We start from the raw sequence: 16,099 nt of genomic DNA, 5'->3' as shown, positions 1-16,099 counted from the left end.
TCTTAAGTGAACAAATTAAAAACCCCGGAAAATCAGAGTTCTAAAACCCATGTCTTCATGGAAGGCTCTCCACTTCAGAGGTTTGCCACCCAACTCATTGAGGGTGCTCAGAATGGCAATGGGGATGCAGCTAACAGACTGGTCTCTGCAGCCCCCACTCATGTGGAAATCACCAAAGGCCTGCCTCTTAGTACTCTTTTGCACAGCTCAAGGAAGTAAATTAAGCATTGTGGGGTAAGTCTCCAGTGCATCCATTTCACAGCAGGTTGATTAGACAAGCAAACAGCAATGATATAATCCTCACCAGGTGCTCATAGCACCTGATGATGTGTTGATGTGTGTGTGTTTTTTAAGTTACCATGAAAGGATATCCTTATTTCTTTATGGGTACCAAACAATTTAACAGCTTCCTTGTAAAAAGAGCAGCTCTCTTTTTTCCTGGCAGGGGTCTTGTGTCCTTAAGAGCTGGCGTGACAGACACAAAAATGCCTTTCCCAGCATGAAGATGCAGCCAGGGGAAAAGTTTCATCAGCTGAATTCTTTTCCCTATCAGGCAGCTGTTAAAGGTTCACAGAGCACTGCCAAAAACAAGCTGTAATCCTATGTTTTGCTGTTATCTGAATCACAAAATAAATGGCTCAATCATTTTATATTTTGAATATATTTACATATTGCAGGGCATCAAGGAAAGTGATTTTTCTGAGGACGCTGAAATGAATATGACAGTTTTGTTTAATATAAAAAAGCAGCAAAGGCTACTGCTAATTTATTTCAGACTAGAAAGCCATTATTTTCATTACATATGTGAAGCTAACATTACTCTGCTTCTCTTTGTTTTTGTAAGTCCAAGGCTATGTACACACTCCAGCGTGTTCCCACCATTGGTTAGGGAAGCAGTGTATACACATTGGCCACAATCCATAGCTGTCCTGTATCTATCCAGTTGTTTCTCAGAAAATACTGCCTTTGCTGTGTTTTTCCCCAAATCAGCTTCAATCCAAATTGAGAAAAAGTATGCCCTACTTCAGGCATGGCCAAACTTGGCCCTCCAGATGTTTTGGGACTACAATTCCCACCATCCCTGACAACTGGTCCTGTTAGCTAGGGATGATGGGAGTTGTAGTACAAAAACAGCTGGAGGGCCAAGTTTGGCCATGCCTGCCCTACTTGATAAACTGATAACGTGTATATAGCCTAAGTCTGATTTTCAAGACAACTGTATCTAACAAAGCTGCGACTTCTTCTCTAGTTGTCTTGAGCCATTGTGTTACATGTACCAGATTGTTAATTTTGGCAGTGAAGGAGAAGTGCATTCTCTATTCAGAATGACCATAATCCTGCCTCTAGTTTGGCTTCTTACAGCCCATTGATTTCAAGTGTAAACCATGTATAAGCAGAATTTTAAGCAATATCAGCAATAGTGCCCAACACTATTTTGTAGCACACAGTTTTCTTTGCCTGAGCTCCCTATACCAATGCCTTTGCTCAAGAACAATGAGCGTTTTCCACAAGACAGAGGATTTTTTAAAAAAAGTAAAACATGAAATGCTTTTTAAAATTTAAGCCACAGTAAAAAGATCTTCTAATAGATGTGAGAAATAGTTTAAACACTACAATCTTTAGGGGCGCAATAAATGCCAACAAATAAAAGATAGACATTGTAGTCCTAAATATGCTTTCTCAGAAGTAAGTTCCTCTAAATTTAATAGGCCTTACTCTCCAGTAAGTGTGTCTAGGATTGCCAGCAAAATACATTTGAGAATTTGAAAATTAATTCCCAAAGGACTGTTAACATTAGGGTGCAAAATCTGCAATTTAAACTTTTAGATTGAACTCCTAAAACACTTACCTGGGAGTAAATCCAACTGAACTCAATGGGATTTATTTCTGAGTGGACATGCATAGGTTTGTACTATAACTTAATAAATTAAGGCCAGCAGTTAATATAGTAATAACTGTTACTGTTGTGATGCTACAACCAGCTACAAGATGTTCTCTGTCTTAGAAAGGGTGGGGTTCTAAATGGCCTTGCTAGTTCTGTGACCCCCAAAAAGGTCACTGATAAAAGGATTGCACACAAACATTTATTCCTGTGGCCCCAGAATATTAATGCTGGAAAATTTACTTGTGTTTTATGAGACACAAGATATGTCCAATTTTGTATTAAGGAGGTGAAATGTGATGTGATAATTTTCTGAACATACTTTATTTGTTAGCACAGTTATGACTCAACTCTCCTGGCAAAACAACACAGGAGGAGCTTTCCCCGATTGCTTGGCTCCACAGCCCAGGCTCTAATGCAAAGACTTGTGAGGGTAGCCTTAGACATATCTGAAATTCTTCGCAGGGTAAGAACTGAAGTTTCCACAGTACTGTATTAGGAAATTAGCATTTGTACCTGTGGTAGTCTTTATTCAACACAGACAGGAATCTTAATATGAGCACATCTTTTGGCTTTCCAAAATATCAAAATAACTGCAAGTGCTAATGCCCAGACATGAAACATGTAAAAATCCATCAATGAGCAGTCCACTATCAGGGGTGTTGTTAGATTTTCTCTGACCTCTGCACCACAATAGTAGATTGTTGCTCTGACAGACTCCTGAACAAAGTCTCTGTTAGCATAAATCAGTCTCTGCCTTCTCTCCTACCTAACATATGATTGGTTTTGTGAAAAGTTCCAAGTTGCTAACATAGTACCATCCAGCTGTGGCAGTGGGGGCGTGGATATGCAGACATTTGGACTATCTCAGTTGTTGAACTCTTTTATGGTTTTGTATTTTTATATTTGATCTATATTTTTAATCATTATGTATGGTTTTGAAAATCTTTTGGGGGGGTAGGGCTAAGCAATTTACAAAAAAAACAAGAATAAAACCTGACTTATAATGTGACTTATTTGTGTTGGGCAGCTGTCTTGATTTTACTGCACTTGTAGCTTTAAAACAATTGTTTTCACTCATAAAAGTATGTTTTCCTCAAACCTGTTAAGCCACTCATTTCATGCTGGTCTAATTCCACTGTCTGTCCTTCCTTGTAGCTTTGCTGAAAAACTACAGTATGAAATTGTTCAGAATGTAGAGTTGGGATATTCTTTTCTTTCTGCACGCTGCACGTGGGAGAGAAAGGAATGTGTGTAAACAGCCTTCTCTTAGGCCCTGGAATTCATTTAATCTATGTCTGTGTCTCCTAATTTAGACCCATAAAGGAATTATGAGGGAAATTCTACATAACAAACCCCGCAGGAAACATTAATGTTATATGGGGTGGTCTACCAATGTGATTCTTAAACCTCTGTTGCAGTGTTAAGAGACTGCCCCATCCCAGTTTGCTTTGTTCAAAGATACTTACAGTGAACTCAAGGCAACTGTTTCTCATTTGTTAAGTTAGGGTTTAAGTATTAAAGCCACTTTTACTGGAGGGATCCCACTGAATTCAATGGCATTGTTCTGGTGTTAAAAACACCTGATTTGTGCTTCCCCACTCACAGATATACACTCTTAGGATTTAACTAGACACATCGGATCCAATTATTGCTTAGGCCCAGCTAGAGTCATCCAGGAGGGTCCTACATGAGGCATGTTCAGGTGTTTGCATGAACATGCAAATGCTGATGTGTGCACAGTGCTTGGATGTGCACAAAAATCTCATTCCCTGCATTATTGAGCTCATTGTGCTCGCCACATCCCCAGTCTTTGAACTTCTCCTCATTGCATGGTGAAGGCCTTCAGGGGGCTTCTACTCTGATGGGAGCACTGATGCATATGTATAGAAGCCCCCTACAAATCTTCACAGGGTAAAAAGAGGGAAAGAACAATGACAAGAATGGAGAAGGCAATGGATCTTCTGGAGCTGACCAGAGTGAGAACTTCCTGAAAGCCTGACTCAAGAAAACCAAGTCTACAGCAATAGTATAGTTTTTACCTTATTTCACACTCATAATTTATAATAAAGAACATATTGTTACATTTTTTTATTTTAAAAGCCTGCCTGCCTGCCTGGTTTTAGCAAACAGGACATATATATATATATATGATAGAAGCAGTTAGGTTTTGAATTTATGTACAGTTATGTAAGGCAGGAACCCTTCCACACACGGCGAATCAGCAGAATTAAATAGAAGATGAACTCCTCACATATTAAGTATAGAAAGTGGGATGTCTCGCCACACACAATTAACAGAAACAGTAAATATTATTTTCTTCAGTTGGGTTAGAAATAGTACAAAAAAAGAGACAAAGCATAGGTGCTTAAATGACCAATATGTTATATTCCTTCACTTCAACATCTACTATGAAATGTATGGGTTGCCTCAAAGGAAAACATGTGGAAAGAAGAATGAGCTACACTTTTCCTGCTATTATCAATCAGCCATATGAGAACACAATAAATTCAGTTTGAAAGATGTGTACCATAAAAGGTTCTCATGAAAACATATAAGAATACATAAAAGAAAAGAGAATCCAATACAGTATTTCATTTCTTTAACACAGTGCTAAGCACTCAACCATGCTGTTAGGACGGCCAATATCCAACACCCTTCTACTGCAGCAACAACAAAAAAGCTCCAGTTTAAGTTGCATTTGTAATATAGAAGCAGAGTTATAAGTGAAGACTTAAATCAGGTTACTAAATATGTTATCTATATATCTATATATAGATATTAAAAACCAGTATTGGATTCCTATATGTTATCAGATATTTGAAGAGGCTCTCAGAAAGGAGGTACAATCATTTATCTTGTCAAACTTATCTTTATTCTCCACTGAGGTAAACATAGTCTTCCCTCATGCAAGTATTACTTGTTTGCACTAATGCACACATGGAACTCTATATTGGGGCAAATGTGTTTAGAATCAAGACTACAGTCCTAATCAGTTAATTCTGATGTATGTGCAGAATTTCAATTGTGCACCAAGTTTGTTTTTAATATCACAACATGCATTCAATCAAACAAACTGATGCTATTAAACCTAGGACCAAATTGGATTCTTGAGATACTAAACCCATACCGGTAATAGTAAACCCAGGAGAAGCTGGGTTTGCATTAATTACTGAAAACTATGCTTATTTCAAGTGTTTGTGGGTTGTATCCAATGGTTATATGAACAGAAGGTAGCTGGATCTTTCTATTTCTCACATGCACAAAATTCAGGTGATTGTTCCCTCCCACTGCCCAACCACAGACTTGTATGACACACCCCAATGCTCAGGAAGCCCCCATCCTCTGGTGTGTGTCTTCTGGGGGTTCAGGAGGGCCACGGAGGCAAGGGAAAGAGGAAGATCAGTTATATAAGCTTCTTTTCACTCACACAGCCACTGAATACAACCCTAAATATGCAAGTTTAATAATCTGGGTGGTAGGAAAAGGTCATGTTAAATTTTGAAGACTTTGAAATCCTTTAAGGAGGCATAATAGCCACAAGTCTTCCATGGGAACAACTTGCAATTCCTGATTTTACATCAATATGTTCCTTGATACTGTTGCTCTGAAAACTATTGATTGCCTAACACTGGAAAGTTTTTTCAGTTAAAACCTGCTTCATCAGAGTTTGGCAATTGACACTAGAGGATAGGTTAAACCAAGAATGCAGGCAAGCTGGGGAGAAAAATGCAGATACTGTACAAGCTTGAAGAGGTTTGGTTTCTATTATTTCTCATGCAAATCTTAGGGACAAGACACTTCTGCCTCCTTCTGATTACTTTCCGTTTTGGATTGATTCTTTGAACTCAGCTAACTCCTCTGATATGTCATAAAACACTGGTCCTTTTTTATCTTTGTACTTGATACAGTTTCCTAATATTTACTTCGTCTGATACCTTTGACTATATCTGCAATTTGTAATTTTACCATTGTTTGTTTCATTCTTCGTTCTGACAAAAAAGTCAATTAAAATTTAATATAAAAAGAAAAGAAACTTCTGTTCTGACAGGCTCAGTACAAAAAAAATAAATCATCCACTACTCTCACAATTAAGATAATTCCTCAGTGCTATCATTAAAGATTCATGGCACATGCCAACAACATTGAAATCCATGCCACAAAGCTTTATTCTGATTGTTTAGAAGAGAAGCATTGCATTTAATACAACTTTTATTGCACAGCCAGAGATAAGAGCACTGGACTAAGACCTGGGAGTTCGGGGTTCTAATTCGCACTCAGCCATGAAGCTCACTAGGTCACTTGGGGCCAATCACTGTCTTGTAGCCTAATCTACCCCATAGAGTTTTAGAGAGGATCAAATGGGGAAAGGGAGAACCAGACACACCACACTGAGCAACTTCGACAAAAGGCGGAATATAAATGTAATACATACATAAATAAATGCAAGCAAAACATACAAAGAAGAGGATTATGAGGTAAAAAGCAAATAAATATGTGTGAGCTTTATATAAGCACCAACAACTGGGAAACACTTGCCTGCAAGTGCTCCAATTGGAAAACAGCCTTTACCAAAGGTGTCATGGACATTGAAGACACTCAAACTCAGGACACAAGAGAGAAATGTGCTAAGAGGAAGGCACACTTGGCAAATCCACACTGTGATAAACTCTCGCCCGGAAACCAATGTCCCCACTGTGGATGGACGTGTGGATCCAGAACTGGCCTCCACAGTCACTTACGGACTCATTGTTAAACCATGTTTATGGAAGACAATCTTACTTGGCTACGAGTGATCACCAAAGAAGAAAGAAGAAGAAGATTAGTATTGTTGCATTAATAATACCTTGATTTTTTTACAAAAAAATATCACAGGCAGCTTCTGCAACTTAATGTAGCTGCAATCCTACATTAAGCTTCTGCAACTTAATGTAGCTGCAATGATCTCAAATGATCTCTCACAACAATCAAGCCAAATATTAAGATAAACCTTGGAGGATCACCTCTGAGCCCCCCACATTTGTTGAGGCAAGTGGGGTACAGAGGACGAATACAAGCATTTTAATTTGTAGCACTTCAGCTTTGGAAGATGCTCCCCAAGGTGTGTCTCCTGGCTCTGAATCTGATGTATTTAAGAACCAGATAAAATATTTTGTCCTTTTAGGCTAAAGAGTTATTTGAAAATACTTAAATACTGCAATCCTAAATACATAGCTTATTATTAGTCTAGATTCAGCTAATGTGGTGCACTAGCAGAAGCCAGTGCAAGGGCTCCTGGTAGCACAGTGGGGCTTCACCTCCTTCCTCTCCCTCCAATCTGCTCTGGAGGGTCAGGAGAACCTCCCCACCCCCCACTGAGCAAGGCATGGTGGGGAAAGTGGGGGATTGTTCAATCTGGCAAGTAGAAATGCTCACTGATAAAACACTCAGAAGAGTGTGACATTGAATTCATCCCTAAATAATAACAATAATGATAATAATAATTGTGATTATTTATTGCCTAATACAAAACATCTCTAGGTGATTTACATACACAATTAAAAACAACCATTAAGTTTATCAATAATACAACACTGTTCCCAAAGAAATATAACTGGGTATATACCAAACATTTAAAGCTTGTGGGGAAAAGGACGGAAATTCTGTTTGCAAGTTGTCTTAGCATGGAAGCCACTAACCAAACAATTATTAAAAACAAAATAGGAGTATGGTAACTAAAAATTCAAACCAAATGTCCACATGTTAATTTAAAACTGAGAGCTATTATACGCTGTGGCTTTCGTAGCATGGGTTTTTCTAGCATGAACATTAACATGTGTAGGTCCCAAGCAATAAACAAGAAGAATGTTAGGAGAAAGTTAATAGGTTTTTTGTTTTTTGGAGTGAATTGTTTGGTTGTGTTTCTTTAGGTGATCTGAAAAGATAACCAGCTTGTGTAAATGCACTACAAAGCAAATGTCTGTTTATTTGTGTCAGATCAATTTCAGGGGGCATGTTAAAATAGCACGAGGGTTCATTCATTTTCTAGTGAGATAAAATTACTTTCAAAGGAATTAAGTTTGGATGCTGGAAGGATTCCAGTGGCAATTAGGTATTTACAGCAAGCACTACTGTATGTTGCGTATTCCTAATGAAACCAGAACACAACAGTGTGCCCCTCTATTTGATAGCTATTCATGGCGTGATAAGAAGCACTTTTAAGGCCAAGGTGTGGATGACCTTAACTAGTTTATTCATGGGATAGTATTCTGCTAAGATTTACTCAGAGTAGACACACTGAAATGTATGGGCATGACTAAGATAGGTCCATTAATTTCAATGGATCTATTCCAAGTAAAACTTAGTTTAATACCAACCTCTGATCTGCTTCCCTGAAAACCTTTTGGCATGCTTCCTTTTAACACATCCTCCACTCCCAAGCATTTGGGGAGATGGATTATAAATGCAAAAGAGAGAAACAATTACTTGTTCCTGAATCATGATACTCAAGAATTAGAATGACCACACACTTTATTCCTTTTTACATATAGGTTAGCATAATGTCAGGTTAGCTACTCCTTGAATAAAAGTGCAATCTTACGTATGCTTATTTGGATGTAAGTTCTATGAAGGCAGCACTGTTTTTTTAAATATAAAAATGACAGATGGAATTACTAGGCACTGGCAGAAGCAAAGGGGACCAAGATACCTCCTATTACATCAGTCACTTGGCCACAGAACAGGTAACTTTATAAATTAACTTATTAAAAAGATTGTAAAACATTACATGTAATACAATTATCTATACCTATTGTGGGGTTTTTTACCTTTGGAGGGGGGGCGCAGGTCAGGGAGCCCCTTCTAATTCCTGGATCCAGCAAAGGTTAAAATCTAAAGCAGTTTGTGGATTTTCATTTATTGGAGGCTTTTAAGCAAAGGTCGGATGGCCATCTCTCATAGATGCTTCAGTTGAGATTCCTGCATTGCAGGGGGTTGAACAAGACGATGCTCGGGGGGGGGGTCCCTTCCAACTTTACAATTCTATGGTTCTATGATTCAATTGTTGGAATAGCCAGGCCAGTTTTTTTGGTGAGTTAATGGCCCCTATGTATGAGTTGTTAAGGTAACAAAGGAAATGGCTTTGTGTCGGAGAGAAAATGGCTGGGGTCCCTCCCTCACCTGGCAGGTAGTGAGAAGGATAATAGCTGGAGTGGTGTGTGAGAGCTGAGCTAGAAGGCGGCAGAAGCCTGGGAGTGGGAGACATGCTTGATTTCTGGGAGAACCAACACCTTCTAGGGTGTTAATGCAGTAAGCCCTTCTATCATAGGCTAAAGTGTAAATAAACCATATATAATAAAAACACCACAGTCTCTGCTGTCCCTCATTCCACGGAAACTAGACCCTGGGTAAACTCCTGGAACCCTTGGAATCTCGCACTGCTCAGAGAATGGGGTGGTGTGTGATACTATAACTAAATTGCATGGAGAGGGATGTCCCTGCTCTTCAATAAAGGTGAGACCACTATACTATCTTCCCATTTACACAGCCAGTTTTATAATGGAAGCTTATATAAGTCTTATGGCACTCAAAAACAAGAAAGATATATGAGCTTGACTTGGAAGAATGACTCACTATGAACTCTTGTATCATCTGTGAAGAGATGTTAACCAAAAAATGTCAGTAACCCACAACAGAAATAACAAAACATAGCAGATACTTCCAAAACACAACCACTTTGTTTTAACATGTTTTCCTTTCTCTTCCTGCTTAGTTTGGAAACTCTTCATTGTGATGGTTTTGTTGTTTGACACTTCTTGTGCTTTATCACATTATATAAAAGACATCGAGGAAATTCTGTCGCTTCATATTACTGAACTTCAAGTGTACAGAATACCAAATGTAAGACAGCAAGTAAAAGAGCCTAATTGTCTCTTCTACTGTGCTGGACTCAGCTAACATCTAGCTGTGAGGATAAAGAAAAGCGGAGAACATTTACTGAAGCTGCTGCCTCTGCATTATTTGTCTATAGCATGGATGGGGAACCTATAGCCCTCCAGATGTCATTGAACTACGGTTCCCTTCAGCCCTGACCATAGGCTGTGATGGCTGCAGCTGATGGGTGCTGAAGTCCAAGAACACCCAGAAAGCTACAGTTCCCCATCCCTGGTCTACAGCTTAGCCATCTCTATGTGACTCATTTTTGGTGTCTTTTTGGGTGTATGGGTGACAAAAGAGATACTATTGCAAATGATTTTATTTATTTATTTTTTGCCTACCTGCCATACCTCAGCCATACTTTTTCCCTGAATGTCACTTGGAGAGGATTCTGCTTGGCTCACTTAGATGAGTCTGATATCAAACTAAAACTGATAATACCAATACTAATACTAATAACAACAAAATCCTGCAGTAAAACACTGTATTGATACTGAATGTGAAATGCAAGCAAAGCTAAGATAAAGCATAGTGTGGGTATTGAGAATATATTTAGCAGAAGCTAGAGATCAGTCTTGGAATACACAAAGTAAAAACAAGAGGATGGAACTTGCTAATCAAAGGATATGAATTTTAATGGCTTCCATCCCATTGGATAGCCAGTACATGGCGATATGATTCCATTTTCACATTATCTTCCAAAAGTGTATTTTTGCTTCTTGTGCTGCTTGTGACCTGCATGAATACTGTTAATTTGGGATATAACGCAAGAAAGAAATCGATGGTGGTTTGGGCATAATTTTTAGCAATGCAAGCCATTTATTTTTAAGGCTGTGAATATGTGTTCAAACCACTTCAACCATACTTCTAAAAGGGCTTAACATAGTTTCATCCCGATTCAATATTCCAGCTTGTCATTAGGGACTTATTTAGCAGATGTGACAAGGCCCTTTGTGGGTTGTGATTACTGAGGGGAAAACACAGTTCTGTCCTGTAAATGTTACAAGGCTGAGCTTGGCTCTGACATTAAAAACTGTTTACAAGGACCTCATTCCCAATGAAACCCTGTTGACAGGGGTGTCACTTAGGGAGATGAGGGAGGCCCCCAGTCAGGGCTGGCTCAAGACATTTTGACACCTCAGGCAAATCACAAAATGGCACCAACCTGCTAGGGAATTAGAGTTTGAGTAAAGATCTATACCAGGAACAAGCTGGGAATCAAGAGCTACATAGGGAACAAAGTGAGGAATCAAATCAACCTTACCTGATGGTTGAAGTGCGAATCAAAGGAGGAGAAGGGGGTCTGCTCTGAATCACACCAGGAGAGTGCAGACCCCAGGAGACCTCAGAGAGCAGCCCATGCCTTTTCCTCCCTAGGGGTGGGAGGAGACCAGCAGTGTCACCTATAGAGGCAGCACTGAAGAGGTTGCTAAGGAGGAGGCAGATCTGGCCTCCAAGGAGTGTGCCGCAACCATCACTGCAACTGTGGCAGGAAGCAGCAATGGCCAAATCATTGCTTAGAGGCTGGATCTGCTGCTCCTGTGGATTCTGTCTTCTGAGACGGTTGCCTACACCTTGCCTAGTATGTGGGGCAGCCCTGCTCCCCAGTACCTTTTGCTGTCTATGCAAAGAAGAAACTCATTCGCATTCGGTGTGCCGAATCTGACCATGCTGGCAATGGGCTTAGCAACAGTTCACACTCTATTTTTCACGTAGGGTTGTCCACGCACTTATTGTCTGCCTTCAGTGCCTTGTGAAGAGCAAAGGTGTGCTTTCAATATATTTCCCTTCATTAAGAAAGGTTAGGACATGCATATAAGGATAGGAAACCACTTTTCCCCTTCAGCTTTCAACAGTTCAGTTCTATGCAAAACTTCTTTTTAGCAGGTCCCACTGAGTTCTGTTAGGCTTCTTCTCAGGTAAGACTGCAGTCTAGATGATTTGCTAATCTTTAAGGTATCCCAGCACCATGTTCAACCAGAGTCCAACTATCCATTCAGCCACGAAGCTCACTGGGTGAACTTGAGGAATTTCCTGGACATATCCGGAATATTGCATTAGGAAGCAGTGTCTGGGAGAAAATTCCTATAAAATGTTCAGGACAATCCAGATGTATGGCAACCTATGTTGGCAGTGTCATTTTTGGCGACTTTCCTTTAAAATAGCTCAAAAACTTCATTTTGTGGGGCCAAAACAAAAAAAAAGCTCCACAACTTTGCTGGAGGAAAACCCTAGCTCAACAACTTTGAAATATAGCAACCAACCTTCCACACCCTAACGTACCTCGGAGGTTTGTTGTGAGGATAAAATGGAGAGGCCGAGTGGGAGCCATGCAGACCACCTTCAGCTCCTTGGAGGAAAGGAGAGATATAATTACAGTAATAAAAATGCCATTGTTGTTTACGGGCAACAATAATGAAAGATTTTTTTTTTAATTTAAGGAAATTATATGACTGATATTTTGATGGTATACTTTTATACTTTTCTTTTTTTTGAGGCGCGCGGTGTGTGTGTGTGGGGGGGGAGTTGGCAACCACCACCGAACTTGCCCCGCGCGAAACGGCGCCCCCTGTTCCTGGTGACTCTCGAGCAACGTCCCCTCCGCCAAGCGGGCCGGGCGCGGCAAGCGCGGGCCACGCCTGTCCTCTTCTGGCCCGCTTCGAGCTGGTATGGGAGGAATGTGCCCCTTTCAGCCTGTTGCTCCCTCAGCAACTGCTGCCCCTTCGCGGCTGGCGGTCGCGGCCCGTCCTCCCGCCTCTTTCTCCCGCGCCTCCTCCCTCCAGGCCGCCTTTCTTCCCCCTCCTTTGGCGCGTCCCTTCCCCGCCCACCCGGCAGGGAAAGACCCTGGCGGCTCCCTCTCCGCCGCCTGCAGTCAGGAGCCTCGTCCAAAGCTGAGAGGCTGCTGCTGCCTCCGCTGAGGGCTGAACGTGTCCTTTCCAGCTTCCTGGGCGTCTTGGCTTTCTGCTTTGGGCTTCCAGAAGAGGCTCGCTCCAGGGTTGGCTCGCGAAGAGCACCGTCGTGGCAAGAGGCTTGGCGAGCGGGGCAGGTATGGCAATGGCCCGGGCTTCGTTTCAAGGGCGTGTTGCTCTTTGCAGCACCTGAAAGGCGAGGTTAGCGGTTCCTCCTGTGTTGGAATCCCCAAGGCGACACCTGGCAGGGAGGGAAGCCCCGCCTGGCCGAAAGGGATCTCGCTTCGGATTAAACCCGTTGCCACTGGCACACCTTCTGGGGCTGCGTTTGTGTGGATGGTCTCTCTGTGTTGTCTCTCTGACTTCTTGATTTTGTTGGAGCCAATGGTGAAATGGATATACGACACTTGATCTTAGCTAAAAGGTCGGGAAGCAATATTTAATAAAAAGGGGGTGGGTGGGGGAATCCAGATCTTCGGGGGATACCATGAAATTGCACATCAGCCAATGATGCTGCAGTCCCATCCATGCACACTTTCTTCGATGTGTCACCGAATTCTAGTCAATATGCCTAGGAGCAAACTGTTCATTTAAAAGCTCCCTCCACCCTCCAGCAAATTAATAGGGACGTTTCAAAGACTCCGCTTCATGGCAGTGCTAGAGTTTGCCCAAATGAGTGGCGGCTCTGAGCTAGACATCAATCCTGTATGTTCAGCGGATGCTGCTGGACAGCATTCTAGGAACGGAGAGCATCGCTCTGTGACTCCTAAGAGGGCTACGGTGAGGAGAGTGAGCAGGAATTTAAAAGTTTGCACTTAGACTGCAGCAGGGGCAAGCCTGGGAGCTGTATATATTGAGTGTGCTCCTAAGTAGGGTTTATGCATAAGAGAGAGGTACTAATTTTTATCAATAGCTACATTTTGCACGGTTGACAGCCAAGAAGCTTTGATTTAAGTGTCTACTGTGCAACTTTGTCTTTGCAAGCGATTTTGCTGCTCTGGAATAGTCAGCTTTTAAATGCAGAACCAGCCGCAGAACTAGCCATGTCTTTCCTTTTTGGAAAACTGACACTAATTTTATCCAGATTGCTGCTTCTAGCACTGACAAGCTGTGTGTTGGAATCACAAAAGTCTCTTGACTAAGGTTACTTATTTGATTTTCAGCCTCGGAAGCCTTGTTTAAATAAATGAAATGAGCTCAGGAGAAAGAGATGGAGAAGCTGAAAGAGGGGGAGAAAACCCTAAAGGGATTTTGATTAGTTGGTAATAGAGAGTAAATGTGAGGCTGTGTATCCCCTTAGAGCCTTTGGCTGGAATGAGTTGTGGTTTCTGCAAGTTCAAAGAACACTAAGCAGAATGAATTATATGAATTGTTAAAGCCAATTTCCATCTATTTTAGTCTTCTTGCAAGGTCATTTTTATAAGCTTCGTGCTTAGGTACCAATACTTGGTTATACAGTATGGTGTTCAAAAGTTGAAGAAGTCCTCAAACTGGGTCCAGTTGTGGCATGTTTTATATATGTTTCCTATATTTTATTCTATGTAATAGAGCTGATAATAAAGATCTACAAATGAGTAGATAATGTACAAATGAGCATTTGGATCGTAAATAATTCAACAACTACCCAGCTGTATGTTACTTCCCGTGGATGCAGGCGGAAGAATTTAGAAGAGAAAGTTACTTCGTAACCTATGAAGGATGCTCCTTAGAGACTTCATCACAGGTCTTCTTACATTGCAAAGTGTAAGGAGATTAGCACTGACAGCACTAACCTTAAGAACGTAATGAAGCCGTCACCAGAAACAGAGAAATAACAGTTTCTTTGCCAACAGCAACTCTTTCTCTTCTTGCAGTGGTTTCAGACTTTTTCAGGGATCTGCTAATGGAAATTCATCTTCCTTTGGGACTCACCTGTCAACTGCATAACTGAGAGTTTGGTTGCAATTTCCATGCCTGCCCCTTCAGCCTCTGTAGCATATGCTTATAACTGGACACTGATGACCCATGCACAAAGTTCCTGTGGCTTTTGAGCCACTGTTTTGGAAACTCACCACTCTTATTATACTTGGAACATAAGTTGTTGGGGAGGGAGGGAAGTAACTGAATTTTCTTGAAGGCTTTTAAGATCCAGGAATTCCCTGCAAATAACCTTGTAAACTATAAAAAGTACACCTTCTGGTACAGACTTCAGTGTTTAATGCTTCCTCTCTAAAACATGCCATGAATTTAGCAGTACTATATGCATAAGCCTGTCAAAAGAGTGGTTGTCTGGTGACAGGTACCATTCTACTGATTCCTTAAAATAACTGTGTGTGCCAAAATGTGTCTTCGTGCATAGGTTACGTATATGTAACTGAGTAGAATTCTGGTTTACACATAACCAAGCCAAACCTTGGCTTAGGTCTGGGTGGGTAGTGCAGTGACCACAGGACTAGAGGAGGAGTGTAGAAACTGTGATTTTCACTCTGGTTTTCAGCATACTTGTTTGTTCTTGCTGAGTCATAGGTCGGCTTAGAATTATGAATATTCTGGACCATTGTATAGTCTCAGTAAAATGGGCTGTAATATGGAATGTAAATTTTGGTTCATTTAAGGAATTAACTAGGAGGCTGGCTTCTAAGGAAGGGTTGGAACACAGTAACTTGGAAACTCAAGTATTAGGTAGGTAAAGTGACCCCTGACCATTAGGTCCTGTCGTGGCCAACTCTGGGGTTGCGGCGCTCATCTCGCTCTATTGGCCGAGGGAGCCGGTGTACAGCTTCCGGGTCATGTGGCCAGTATGACTAAGCTGCTTCTGGCAAACCAGAGCAGCGCATGGAAACACTGTTTACCTTCCCGCCAGAGTGGTACCTATTTATCTACTTGCACTTTGACGTGCTTTCGAACTGCTAGGTTGGCAGGAGCAGGGACTGAACAACGAGAGCTCACCCCATCGCGGGGATTCGAACCACTGACCTTCCAATTGGCAAGTCCTAGGCTCTTTTGGTTTAACCCACAGCGCCACTCGCATCCCTTCAAGTATTAGGTACCCTAATATAAAAAGAGAATCAGGTATAGTTAGGCTACTGGAGTGGCTATAAAGAACACGACACCTTTACGCCATCTTCCAAGGGCAAACCTAGATAAAGTATTTTGTGCATTGAGCTCTTTTTTGACAAGCAAATTTATATAATATAATAGAGAAATTCCCCAAAGATCTTGGAATAGGGTAGCACCATAACCAATTACAGTAGGCAGTATATAAATATAAATATTATTTTTTTAAGATGAAGGGGTTTGCACACCCATCCTAAGGGGGGTAGCTGCCACCCTATAACAATATTACAGTAAGTTTCTGAAAAATAAGATGGTATTTTCATGGGGGGGGGGGGAATAGTCTGAAGTGTGCTAAGCA

At 41.2% G+C, this 16,099-nt stretch overlaps 1 protein-coding gene and 1 long non-coding RNA gene across 7 annotated transcripts in view; one reads left to right on the top strand and one right to left on the bottom strand.

Annotated features, from left to right (window-relative positions):
* PRSS35 (serine protease 35) overlaps positions 1-16,099 on the top strand; it is a 161,098-nt gene that overhangs the window by 137,269 nt on the left and 7,730 nt on the right. The window contains exon 1 of one of the 4 annotated variants that reach the window (XM_082216951.1): positions 12,717-12,842. The exons of the other annotated variants lie outside the window; for them this stretch is intronic. The gene's annotated coding sequence lies outside the window, so the exon portion shown is untranslated. Of the gene's footprint in view, positions 1-12,716; positions 12,843-16,099 lie in introns of those variants that run through there. 4 annotated transcript variants of the gene reach the window in all.
* On the bottom strand, positions 1,570-12,557 carry LOC309529167. Of its 3 annotated transcripts, XR_014218102.1 has the most exons (4): positions 11,408-12,557; positions 11,061-11,169; positions 8,407-9,824; positions 7,375-8,041 (listed from the first exon to the last, which is right to left on the bottom strand). It is a non-coding gene; the product is annotated as an uncharacterized lncRNA (long non-coding RNA). The 3 variants fall into 3 exon arrangements; XR_014218101.1 differs by lacking the exons at positions 7,375-8,041; positions 8,407-9,824 and adding an exon at positions 1,570-3,109; XR_014218103.1 differs by lacking the exon at positions 11,061-11,169 and having other exon boundaries at positions 8,407-11,021.

The sequence above is a fragment of the Podarcis vaucheri genome (assembly GCF_965113315.1).
Source record: "Podarcis vaucheri genome assembly, chromosome: 3".
Lineage (NCBI taxonomy): Eukaryota > Metazoa > Chordata > Lepidosauria > Squamata > Lacertidae > Podarcis > Podarcis vaucheri.
The sequence above is the reverse complement of the archived record's forward strand: the minus strand, read 5'-3'. Positions and strand labels throughout refer to the sequence as shown.